At 38.4% G+C, this 12,422-nt stretch overlaps 1 long non-coding RNA gene across 1 annotated transcript; it reads left to right on the top strand.

Moving 5' to 3' along the window:
• The first annotated feature begins 4,878 nt into the window (after positions 1-4,878).
• Positions 4,879-11,069, top strand: LOC141419680 (uncharacterized). Its single transcript, XR_012444299.1, has 3 exons — positions 4,879-4,998; positions 9,666-10,262; positions 10,918-11,069. It is a non-coding gene; the product is annotated as an uncharacterized lncRNA (long non-coding RNA).
• Positions 11,070-12,422: the final 1,353 nt, after the last annotated feature.

A 12,422-nucleotide genomic window follows, 5' to 3' on the forward strand; every position in this document is an offset into this window, starting at 1 on the left:
GTAGACCATTCTTGTATCTTGGAGCTATGCAAGATTGTTCCAAGGTCAAATATCCTGTTGCATGAAAAGCGTATAATTTATTTTTAGTCTCAAAGAATGTACAGATCCTTTTGAACACTTGTCTTTGCTGGCAATGTGAATTGCATTTGGTATCTGAATGAGAATGTAGCTCAAAGGCAGTTGTAGGTCTGTCTGAGGAGTCCTATCCATGCTGTGTGTTTGCCAGATCCTGGTGGTGTTTTTTGATGTTAGAAACTCACCCACACTGGATGGCTTTCTAATTGATTGTGACACACCACACATGTTTATCAGAGTCCAGAATGTTTAATGCTTTGGAAATAATATTCACATTACTCCTGCTATATAACATTAAATACAGTTCAGGTCATTGAAGTTTCTTCAAAACAAAAATGGTTTTTGATAATAAAACCCAAGTATTTAACACATTATATGGCAATGAATTGTAATGGAGCTTGGTGGTTACCCTCCCAGGAATCATTTGGATATTTATAAGGTAGCTTTTCATTGTCCTGATGATTGGATGGTTGTACTGCATCTTACAAAAGTGTCCAGAAAAAAGATGAAACAATGCAGCTTGATCATCCTGATGACATTTTGGCATCCATGTCAAAATGATTTGAAGCTAAAAATCACACAATTTTACATGTATAGCAGGTTCCCCTTTACCACACACTACTTAAATATACATTGGATTCTTCTAGGAATGTTAACTCTTATACTTGCTGGTATATCATATATCATTTTGCTTACAAGCTTACAAAGAGCATTTAAAAATTTTGGAAAATTACTTTCACAACATGTCACTCGTGGTTGAGCTGCCAATAAAAAACTGCTGAGTCAACTTGAATTTGTAATTGCTAAAATCACAGTGACTTTGTATATACAGATATTCAACTTACAATGGGGCATGTCCTGGTAAGCTCACTGTAAGTTGAAAATATCATGAGTTGAAAATGCATCAAATGCACATAACCACCAGCAAGTCATAGCTTAGCTTCACTACCTTTGACTGTGCCTAGAGCACTTCTGTCAGCCTACAGTTGGGCATCATCACATAACACAAAGCTTGATTTGTAATAAAATGTTGACTATCTCATGTACACACAGAGTTAAGCATTTTGCAGATGTGGTGGGACGTGAATACACATCCCACCTTACGTTGTGGAGTGACATTCCTTTCCCCTCATTAGCATGTACAGGACTGGGAGCTGGGGCTCACTGCTGTCCAGCATTACAAGAAAGTATTGCACTGAATATCACTAGCTCTTGAAAAGATGCAAATTCAAAATTCAAAGTGCTATTTCTCCTAAATACATATCACTTTTGCACTATCATAAAGTCAAAAAATTTTAAGTCTAACCACAGTTAGTGGGGGACTGTCTATATATGTAAGCATGTTTTTAACATGGACATATCAAGAGGATTACACAGCAAAGTACATATCACTACCCTATAAATTTCTTTTGTAATTTATGAATTATTTAATTTTGGAATTTTCCATTTAATACTTTCAGACCTGGCTGACCATGGGTAAACTGAAACTGCAGAAAGCAAAACCATGAATCACTTGTATTAGATAGATCATGTTTTTAATGTTGTTGGAAGTACAGTACTTGATCACAAGTTTATATTATTTCTGAGTTTTATATAAACTGTGGGCAATGCGTTTTAGGAAATAAAAAAATAGTTCCCATTGGATCAACTCTAGTAGATAACTACAAACTGAGCAATATTTTAAAAGTATCAAGGTGCTATTGTATTGGATGGAGGATACACACATAGACTAATGGAAAGGAGTAGAGAATACAGAAATATAGTCACACAAATGTAATTAATGGGATTTCAGACAAACGTACAAACCCCAAATGAGTTTTTCAACTAATGGTCTTGAAACAGTTGAACACTTATTGCCAAAAATATTGACTTTGCCTCTAGACATCACCATATATAAAATTTAAATCAAAATAGGCCACAGATCTAACTATACCATGTAAAATTATAATAGAAAATATTCACAGCATGGGACTGATAAAGATGCTTTAGCTATGACAACAAAGGTATAATCTATACAAGGCAAAAATAGTAAGTTGAACTTCATCAAAATTTAAAACTTATGCCTTAAGAAGAAATCACAAATAAAATGAAAAGGCAAGTCACAGATTTCAAGAAAATGGAAATTGAATGGTTTGGAAAATGTGGAGTATGATAGAGATGAAGGAGGAGGATATTACTATTTATGGCAATATTGTAAGTCAACAACTGTGTAAAGACCTCATTCCTACATGGGAACCCTGTATTATGGGTTGGATGTATGAATAGGGGCAATATTTTTAGATGACACTGATGAGTACAGATTTTTTTCTTGCATTCCATCAATGAATTATAGAGTAGCAGGATTTCAATGATTTATGGCTAAGTTGATAGATGGAGCTGGACTTGGTTGATAGTATTTGACTAGTTAATATCAGAGCATGGCTCAGCTTTTACCTCTTACTTCTGCTACAGCATCTTTTCCTCATTATCTGTGGGGAAAATGCACACCATCTCTCCTTTCTGGTTGTAGATACTGTTTTCAGGATGTCTTTGCCAGTCAGGCAACAGCTGGCTGTGGAATCATTAAACCTATTGAGTAGAAGTTCTCTCTTTAGCATAATTCTACTATGTTCTGATCAACAAGGTAGGTAATGAAAAATGATATATTTTGACAAAATTGTATTACACTTCAACATTTTCCAGCTACCATCCTAACAAATAGAATAATGGCCACTCAAAGATGTCTACATCCAAATCCCCAGAACCTGTCATGTTAGATTAAATGGCAAAGGGGAATTAAGATTTCATGTGGAGTTAAGGTTGCTGATCAATCCACCTTAAAGTGAGGGGACATTATGATGGATTTCTGTTTGGCCCGATGGAATTACGAGGGTCCTTAAAGGAAGAAATGGAAATAATCACAGAGATGGCAGTATGAAGAGGAATTGGCATGATGGTGCTGACTTTGAAGATGGAAATTAGGACCAAGAGGCAAGGGATGCAAGAAGCCTTTAGAAGCTGTAAAAAGCAAGGAACCAATTTTCCCTGAGAGCCTCCAAAAGGAGCCAGCTCTGTTGACCCTTTGGGTTTGGCTCAGTGAGACTCCCCTTGGATTTCTGACCACCAGAACTGTAGGATAATAAATTTTATTTTTAATAAGAAGCTGTTTTAATGTTAGAGTAGCAGCAGGAAATGATATATCACTGCATTCATTAGAGTTCATTACCTTTTGAGGATTTTAGAACTTCTTTTTCCTTGCTTTTCCTCTTTCTTTCTTTTTTTTCCCTTTTCCTTTTATTATTCATATGTGCATACAAGGCTTGGTTCATTTCTCCCTCCTGCCCCCACCCCCTCCCTTACCACCCACTCCGCCCCCTCCCTCTCCCCCCCCAATACCCAGCAGAAACTATTTTGCCCTTATCTCTAATTTTGTTGTAGAGAGAGTATAAGCAATAATAGGAAGGAACAAGGGGTTTTGCTGGTCGAGATAAGGATAGCTATACAGGGAGTTGACTCACATTGATTTCCTGTGCGTGTGTGTTACCTTCTAGGTTAATTCTTTTTGATCTAACCTTTTCTCTAGTACCTGTTCCCCTTTTCCTATTGGCCTCAGTTGCTTTAAGGTATCTGCTTTAGTTTCTCTGCGTTAAGGGCAACAAATGCTATCTAGTTTTTTAGGTGTCTTACCTATCCTCACCCCTCCCTTGTGTGCTCTCGCTTTTATCATGTGCTCATAGTCCAATCCCCTTGTTAAATGCCTGTAGAAAAATTACAAAATACAAATAATAAAATAAGGAACCATGATAAAATTTTTCTGACATCTCAACACCCAGAGAAGTCCTCAGGTATCATTTTAGTGTTTATTCTTCCATTTTTCTACCTGTGCTAATCTGTAAATAAAAGGTATACACATATGTACATATGCATTGTACACCCACATATATCCGTGTACATTCCTGTCCATGCACACACAAACATGCCTGTATGAACAAGCATATACACTTACAAATGTGTAAGCACACATACACACATATCAAATTTAGGACCCTGCCCCCCAAATTCATTGGTGACAATGCTGAGTGTTCCAAAAACCTCTACATTTTCTCATGTTATGGAGATTTACCACCCTTGGGGCTATTTATAAGAACATGCCATGGTTGCTGGAGGTACTTTCAAAAATATTTTGAGTAAGGATAGTGTCGATTAAACGTTGATAGCTTAGAAAAGGAGGAAACATTTATTTAGATTACATCATATCACTTCAATTACTTTGTAGTTTTATACTTGACAAAGAATATTGTTTTTACTTTTGAATTCCATTATCTATGGTAACCTGTAATTGCAAAAACTCTGTCAACTTTAACAAAGGATTGGCATTTAAAAACATTGTAGGGTGGAGCATTTGGGACACACAGCAATACTACTTAGCAGAATGACTCAAGTTCTGCTTTATGTGATTTGGGGCTTTTTTGTTATATTTTCCTTTAAAAGACTATTTTAAAGATAAAATTCTCCATTAAAGCATTAATTAACTTAAAGTGTACATGCAAGTGTTATCTACACTTAATTTGGAAAGGAGCCGGTCTCTACTATACAAATTATGAACCTGATTTTTCCATGTTGAGGAAAAAGAACTCCTCATAACTCCAGCAGATCAGAGCTGCCTGCTGATGTCTCTCTGGGAGGCTTGGGCAATTATTTGCAACCTTGTCTTTCATCATAGGATGGAAAATTTAGGACGCAGAGCAGTACTACTCAGCAGCATGATTCAAGGTCAAGTTTTATGCATTTTGGGGGCTTTTGTTATCTTTTATCTTACAGGACTATTCTACAGATAAAAAGCTCCATTTAATTCAATTTTGTTGGATTACATGTGGTGGATGTGTAGCAAGGGCTCCGTATTAAACAGAGAACTGTGAAACTGCACCCGACCTTCAGAAACAGGTTAGTGTGGAATATGACTTCCCAAACAACTGGAATCCAGGACAAATTTCCCATGATGGGTGCAAACATAAAGTGGGTTTAGGAGAGGAAGAACATCTTACACATTTACAAGTACTTGGTGAACAGTTGCATTGGGGTACGTTTGAATTCTGGTAGGATTTGGCATTCTGGGGTGGAACTTCATGATACCAAGGACATATGGAGGGAAAGTTCAGTTTTCTGGGACAGCAAAGAAAAGGGAAACTGGGTAACAAACTTAAAAGGTGTTTGAAGTCATAATGTGAAGCTCTGAGGAGGTTGGCATTTGGAATTGCCAGTCTCCCTTTCAACTTGAAAAGTTTGTGTTTTATAGGGGAAGTGTACTTTGTTTTGTACGTCACAAAGTTGCTGTATGTCTGAGCCATAAGTCTGGACCATCTTACTGATGGATCCGGTCACAACCTCTTTGTGCCTGTTTTTCTGTATGTGGATATAGTAATTTCCTTTTAATTATGTTGTAACTTAATTTCCTGATACTTTAATTTCTTAATACATTTCTGATTAGATTGTTTTACTAAAACAAATGCTAGCTTGCACTGAAAGATCAAGTAAATGATAAAATGCAAACATTACTAAGAAAGTGTTCATATCAGAGCTCACTGAAGGAAAACAGAACCTAGAATTGATAAAGAAGCCATCTACATAAGTTTAGAACTAGCCTGCTCAGATTCCCACTCTGTGTTCAGCATTAAGCATCTCATTGCACCAGAAGCAAATAACAAATAGAAAAGAAAAAAAGCAATTTTAAGTGCTTCTGATGGCTTCAGTGAAAAGCTATTTAAAAGTTTAGTTTTAAGAATGGTGAATAGAAATGGGCGAGTGAACTAAACAGAACTTTCTCAAAAGAGGAAATTCAAATGGCCAAAAAACACATGAAAAAATGCTCACCATCCCTAGCAATAAAGGAAATGCAAATTAAAACCACACTAAGATTCCACCTCACCCCTGTTAGAATAGCTATCATCAGCAACACCACCAACAACAGGTGTTGGCGAGGATGCAGGGAAAAAGGAACCCTCTTACACTGCTGGTGGGAATGTAAACTAGTACAACCACTCTGGAAAAAAATTTGGAGGCTACTTAAAAAGCTAAACATTGATCTACCATATGATCCAGCAATACCACTCTTGGGGATATACCCAAAAGACTGTGACACAGGTTACTCTAGAGGCACCTGCACACCCATGTTTATTGCAGCACTATTCACAACAGCCAAGTTATGGAAACAGCCAAGATGCCCCACCACTGACGAATGGATTAAGAAAATGTGGTATCTATACACAATGGAATTTTATGCAGCCACGAAGAAGAATGAAATATTATCATTTGCAGGTAAATGGATAGAATTGGAGAACATCATTCTGAGTGAGGTTAGCCTGGCCCAAAAGACCAAAAATCATATGTTCTCCCTCATATGCAGACATTAGATCAAGGGCAAACACAACAAGGGGATTGGACTTATTGACCTTGACCTATGAGAAATCCACCCTTTATATTAAGCAAGGAGTCTCTTTTTGTGCTTGTGCAAACATCTTATGCACTTCCATTCATTTTTCTTTTATTTATTGTCAGTTGCTTGATCTTATTTCCCATTGTCCTGTGTGAATGTTTCTCTGATCCACACTCCTTTTTGTCTTGGTCTGACCAAAGTCAAAGCCCATTTCAATAGGTATATCAGGAGAACAAAATCATAAAAGAACTGGGCATGTTGCTTCTCCCTTGAGCAGGAGAATGGTTGAGAGCAGGTGGATGGGAAGGGCAGAGAAAGATGTGTCCTACTGCCTTGAAATGTCTTCATATTCCTCTACCACTCCCAAAAACTCTGCTGAGAGTGTACACCATAGAGCACATGGGTGCTTTTGCTCTCTGGCATTGCTTCCATGGCCTGGCTCCCTTGGGGTGCTAAGTTATCACAGAGGACTCTTCTAGGGGGTTCCATACTGGTTCATTCCTCTAATAAGATAGTAAAGAACATCTTTGTTGGCTCCCTGGGAAGCTAAAAGCAAACTAATTAGTTAGTACATATGAAGGTCAGTATTTTCATCTTCCTTGAAAAAATCGTGGGTCACTTTACCTCTCATTTAGAAAGAGCGGGATAAATGGCAGATATTTCAATGGTTATCTCCCTAAAGGAGGGATATGAACAACGTTAATGTCCCCAGACTCAGCCAGGTATGACTGTAAACCTTATAAAGAGTTGATACAAGTGAGGGCAAGGAGTCCTGTTCCAAATCCGTCTATGGTGCATTTTTACTTCTCTGTGCTCCATGAATATCAGATAAATTGATCTTCATATTAGCCTTTTGAGGATACACTAGTAAATGTAGAAGTGAGACATGCAGAATGGTTCATTGCTCAGCAAAAATCCTCATTATGCAGATGCTCTAATAGGCTGGTCTGGTCCTTGACAGTGTAAGGGGGAAGAAATAATAAATCCTGTAGCTCTGGAGCTCCGAGAGGGAGGTCAGACGTTTTGCTGAGCTGTCAGACACAAACCCTGTCCAAAGTGCAATTTGTTTTAATATGGATAATTCCATTGTTGCTTTAGTCACTGACTGCAAAGATAAAACTGCTGTATGCTTATACCCTGGTTTCGCTCCAGAACATATATAACTTTCAGTTTTCACTAAAATGGATCTATGCTGACTGGAGGGGACAAAGGAAGCTCCTTAAATATCTTTCCTGTTCTTTTTTTTTTCAGGAGTGAGTCTCTATTTTGGACGATGGTACTAAAGTATGTAAAAGCGCCTTTTTTAGAGCTGTGGGTTATAACCTTTCTTACTCCATGGTTTCTGATTTGTGGTTGGTTCCATTATAAACCAAGATCCCAAGTTGATGAGAAGATATTTAAAGAGTTTCTTACAATCCTCCTCTGTGTAGAGTAGAGTCCTAAAGATTGTTAGTTGCTCATCCGGTATTTATATTTGATGGCAACAGGCTATGTTCCTTGTGGAATGGGTGAACCACCCTACCTGGTGTACAACAAAACCACATAGGAGAATAAGGAAGAAGCAATTCAGAGCCTGAAGTACATATTAAAAGAGGTTAATTGAAACTATGAGAAGCATCTATAAACAACATGTAGTGATCCAAGAGTCTCTTCAGATATTGTCATTTTATTCCTTGGTGGATTAATATATAAATTACTATTGGGCTTAAGGTGTGTACACTAGAAGGGTGTGTTCTTCAATGTGTGCTCATTCATGGGTACTTTTCAAAATGTCCACACTTAGTGGCATGGCATAGCTACAAGTCAACATCTCAGCGTGTACCCAGCAATCTGCATGGTCACTGGCTCTCCAGGAGAATTTGATGCACCCAAACATTTGAGAAGCAGTGCTCTGTGTCTTGTTTTGTGAATCTGGAAAGAACACTGGCCCCAGAATGATGGGACAAGTCTCCTGTGAGGACTTTGCTCCTCGTGCAGGGAGCAACACTATTGCTTAGTTAGGAATTTCATGCTTAATTCTCTCTCATTCAGGTGATGTTGTGCTGAAAATTGCAGAATAACCCAAATAAAATGAAAAGCCTGCTGAGATGTTTTATTGTGCAAATCTGGTTTATCTCTTAAAAAATAAATACTCAGATTATATGGCTGGAATTCTGACTGACTTCACTGTTAATTATCAGGAATAGAGGACAACTTTTCTCTCCTCCTGAGGAAAAGGAGGAAGATATACAGAGAAAAGCTCTACATCAATGTGTGGGAGAAATCCTGGTTCGATTCAGAACAAGTTGATGGCTGGGCATGGTGGCCTGTGTCTGTAATCCCAGCTATATGGAAGGCATAGGTAGGGGATCGTAGTCTGAGCAGACCCTAGGTAAAAATGTGAGACCCTATCTAAAAAACTAAAGCAATAAAAAAGGGTTTGGGGGTGTAGCTCAAGTGGTAGAATACCTGCCTAGCAAGTACAATGCCTTGAGTTCAAACCGGAATACTGCACCCTCCAAGAAAGAAATTCATGAATAAATATACATAGGAACAACAAGTAAATTAGAAAATCACTGTGAATTGCATTTTTTTCATTTGGGGGGGGCAGTGAGATAAGAGATTAAATTATGGGGTGCTCTTCTAAGTCCATGCTTCTTAACTTCAGCATAATTGGTGTTTGGGAACCATGATTATCTATTGTGGGAGGTAAGGGGTTGCTGTCTTCTGCATCGCAAAGGGTTAACATTACCCCGGCCTCTACCTACTGGAGGCCAGTAGCAATGCCTCCTCCTTGCTTAAGACAACCAGAAATATTTTTAGTCATTGCCCAAGGTCCCCCATGGACAAAATGGCCCCACGCTCAGAATTACTACTGTAAATGGATCTAGAACCCTTGTGATGCCTGCTCAAAATGCTTCCTAATGCCAATATTGTTTCCGTTAAGCTTGGTAAATTGACAGTGTTGAGGAAGGTATTTGAAATCTAAATTTAGTGAGAGCTCTTATATGAGCTGACCTCTGTGAGTGATTGCAAACCTTTCTTTCCTTCTTTCTTTCTTTTTATTCTTTCTTTCTTTCTTTCTCTCTTCCTTCTTTCCTCTCTCTCTTCCTTTCTTCCTTCTTTTCTCCCTTCCTCCCTCCCTTCCTTTCTTCTCTCTCTCTCATCTCTCTGTGTCTCTCTCTCTCTCTCTTAACAGAGAAGCACCTTTCATCTTTGCAAGTGTGGCCCATAGTTGGGGATGAGAAGATGGCTGTCTTATTGCTCACTGACCTGCAAAGATTCTGTATTGTACGGGTGTTCATGGGAGAAGTGAAAATGTTCACAAAGCAAAGGTGAGTTTGGTGGTTTTAATCCATTTGTTTTGTCAACTGGTTTAAACAATGCTTTGTTTCATTAAGTTTAGTTACAGATAATCTCTTTTCAAGACTTTAAACTCAGCCAACTATGTATGAAGGGCTGACAGTTGTGAAAATATTCTTATGAATTAAGTACAGGCTGCATTCTCATAGTTAACCCCTTGCATGATTTGAAAATATCTGCTACATTTTTGGTCTGTTGCTTAAGCTCCAGGACTGGTTTTTACTCTCCATAAGGGAAGGTTAGTGTTTAACAGTTTAATTCCTTCACTTTATGGCAAAAAAACCCATCAAAATGTGGATGGATAAAGAAAATGTGGTAATACACAAAATGGAGTACTACTCAGCCATAAAGAAGAATGAAATACTGTCATTTGCAATAAAATGAATGGAACTGGAAGATATCATAGTAAAAGAAATAAGTGAGACCCACAAATGTAAGTATCCCATGTTCTCTCTCATATGTGAAAAGTAAAAAAAGTCAACCTGAAACTAGAATGGTGATGATTAGGGACTGGAAAGGGTGCAGGGTGTGAGTCTGTGGATGAAGGGAGATTGGATTTGATCAGTGAACGCTGTATGCATGTATGGAAATGTCACCCTGAGCTTAATTAATATGTGGGGATAAAAATAAGGAGACTGCAGCAGATTTTAGATGCATTTTGCGAAATGTGAGCTTATAATGAGACTTCTTTTGGACTTGAAGAAGGGCTGAGCATATTACTACATAAGATCAAGCCACCAAGGCCAGGACAGGCATCCATATTCATTAAAGGGCCTACTATGTGATAAGAGCTTTAAAAGGTCCTACTATGTGGCAGGAGCTTTTCATACATTATGTTTCAGGATAATTTTGGCATGCAGCCATCTCCACTTTATAGGAAAAAGAAACTCAGCTACAGAAACATTTGTCTGAGTTCACATTGCTAAGAAGTGGCACAACTAGGATTCAAACCCAATTGGCTATTTTTAAACTTGGAAATTTTCATTGCATTCTGCTTGTAGAAACTTGGGAAAAAATGGCCTTTTGCTTGGAGAGTAATCTAATTTTCCGGCATCAAGAGAATTATTTTTCTCTTCCTTTTCTAACAGAGTAAGATTTACCAGTTTAAACATGGAAATATGCACAGCTCAATGGTACTTAGTACATCTGCCAGGTGGTACACCCATCACCCCTACCTAATTCCAGAGAATTTTCATCTCAAACTGAGACCCTGTACCCTCTAACAACCCTCCTTCCTCAGTTCCTGGTAACTACTAACCTACTTTTGGTGTGTATGGATTAACCTATTCTGGGTATTTCATATGAATGGAATCATACCCTCTGTGGCCATTTTTGTCTGGTTTCTTTTGCTTGACATCATGTTTTTGAGGTTCATTCTCGTCGTGGCCCATATCAACACTTCTTTCCTTTCTGTGGCCAAATAATATTCCATGATATGGGTATCCATCTGTTTATCCATTCATCTGTTGGTGGGCATTTTGGTTGTTTTCAACGTTTTAGCAATTGTGAATAATACTGCTGTGAACACTTATGTAGGAGAGTCTGCTTGAGTCATTGTTCCTAGTTCTGTAGGCTATATATCTGGGAGTGGAATTTCTGGGTTGGATGGGAATTCCAGGTTGCCACTGTTTCATTGCCAGTTTCTACTGCCAGTTGCTTATGGGTTTTGCTACTATTCATTCAACAAAGCAAATCCTCACTGTATACCTTCATACCATTTATGCAGTAAATCAAGATATCATACCTGCTGCCTCTCACTATGTATGCAGTCTTATCAGGGTAGCATACAAGTAACCAGGTAATCACAGTATGTGCTAAATGCTACAAATATGATATGTTGGGAAATAGAGGAAAGGGACCCAATGGCTGTAATTATTAACCTTTATTGAGTACTTACTGCGTGCTAGACACTAAAGATCAAAGCATGGAGTTAGTCTTCCAGTCACCCTACATGTAGCAGTAGCTCCCCAGTCCCCTGCCAATATTGACATTTGTTTCACACAGGATTATTGCCAATTCTCTCTCTCTCTCTCTCTCTCTCTCTCTGTCTCTTTCTCTTTCTCTCTCTGTCAGTAATGGACACCTTCCAGAATAGCCACCAATCAATGATTTTTAGGGAATCACACAACTTAGCTCTCTTGCTCCTGGGAAATAGGTCATAGAGTCCTGGGGATGGCATAATTCTGAGGAAGCCTGCTGGACCACTTACTAGAGAGACCCCAGCCATTCATGCCACTGGTCCACTGTGATTGATGGTTTAGTAATACATTGTGTACCCGTGGTCTTCCTTCTCTCAGCGCCAATATCTTTTCTGTACCTCACAAATAAACTCTCGCATTTGAGCCCTCGTCTTGGGATTTGTTTTTGACCCTTCAGCATCATGTGTTAAGAAACTTGCCTAAGGATGAACACCAATAAGTGGCAGAAGGGGTTGAAATCCAAGGAGCGTGATACAGCTATTTTGTCTGCTAAGTGTCACTTTGACTATTGTTAACAAGTTGCCACAAATTTAGTGGCTTAAAACAATAGAAATTTATGATCTTATAGTTCAGGAGCTGGAAGTACAAGATACATCTCACTAGGCTAAAACTGG

This window comes from Castor canadensis, chromosome X (assembly GCF_047511655.1).
Source record: "Castor canadensis chromosome X, mCasCan1.hap1v2, whole genome shotgun sequence".
In the NCBI taxonomy this organism is placed as follows: Eukaryota; Metazoa; Chordata; class Mammalia; order Rodentia; family Castoridae; genus Castor; species Castor canadensis.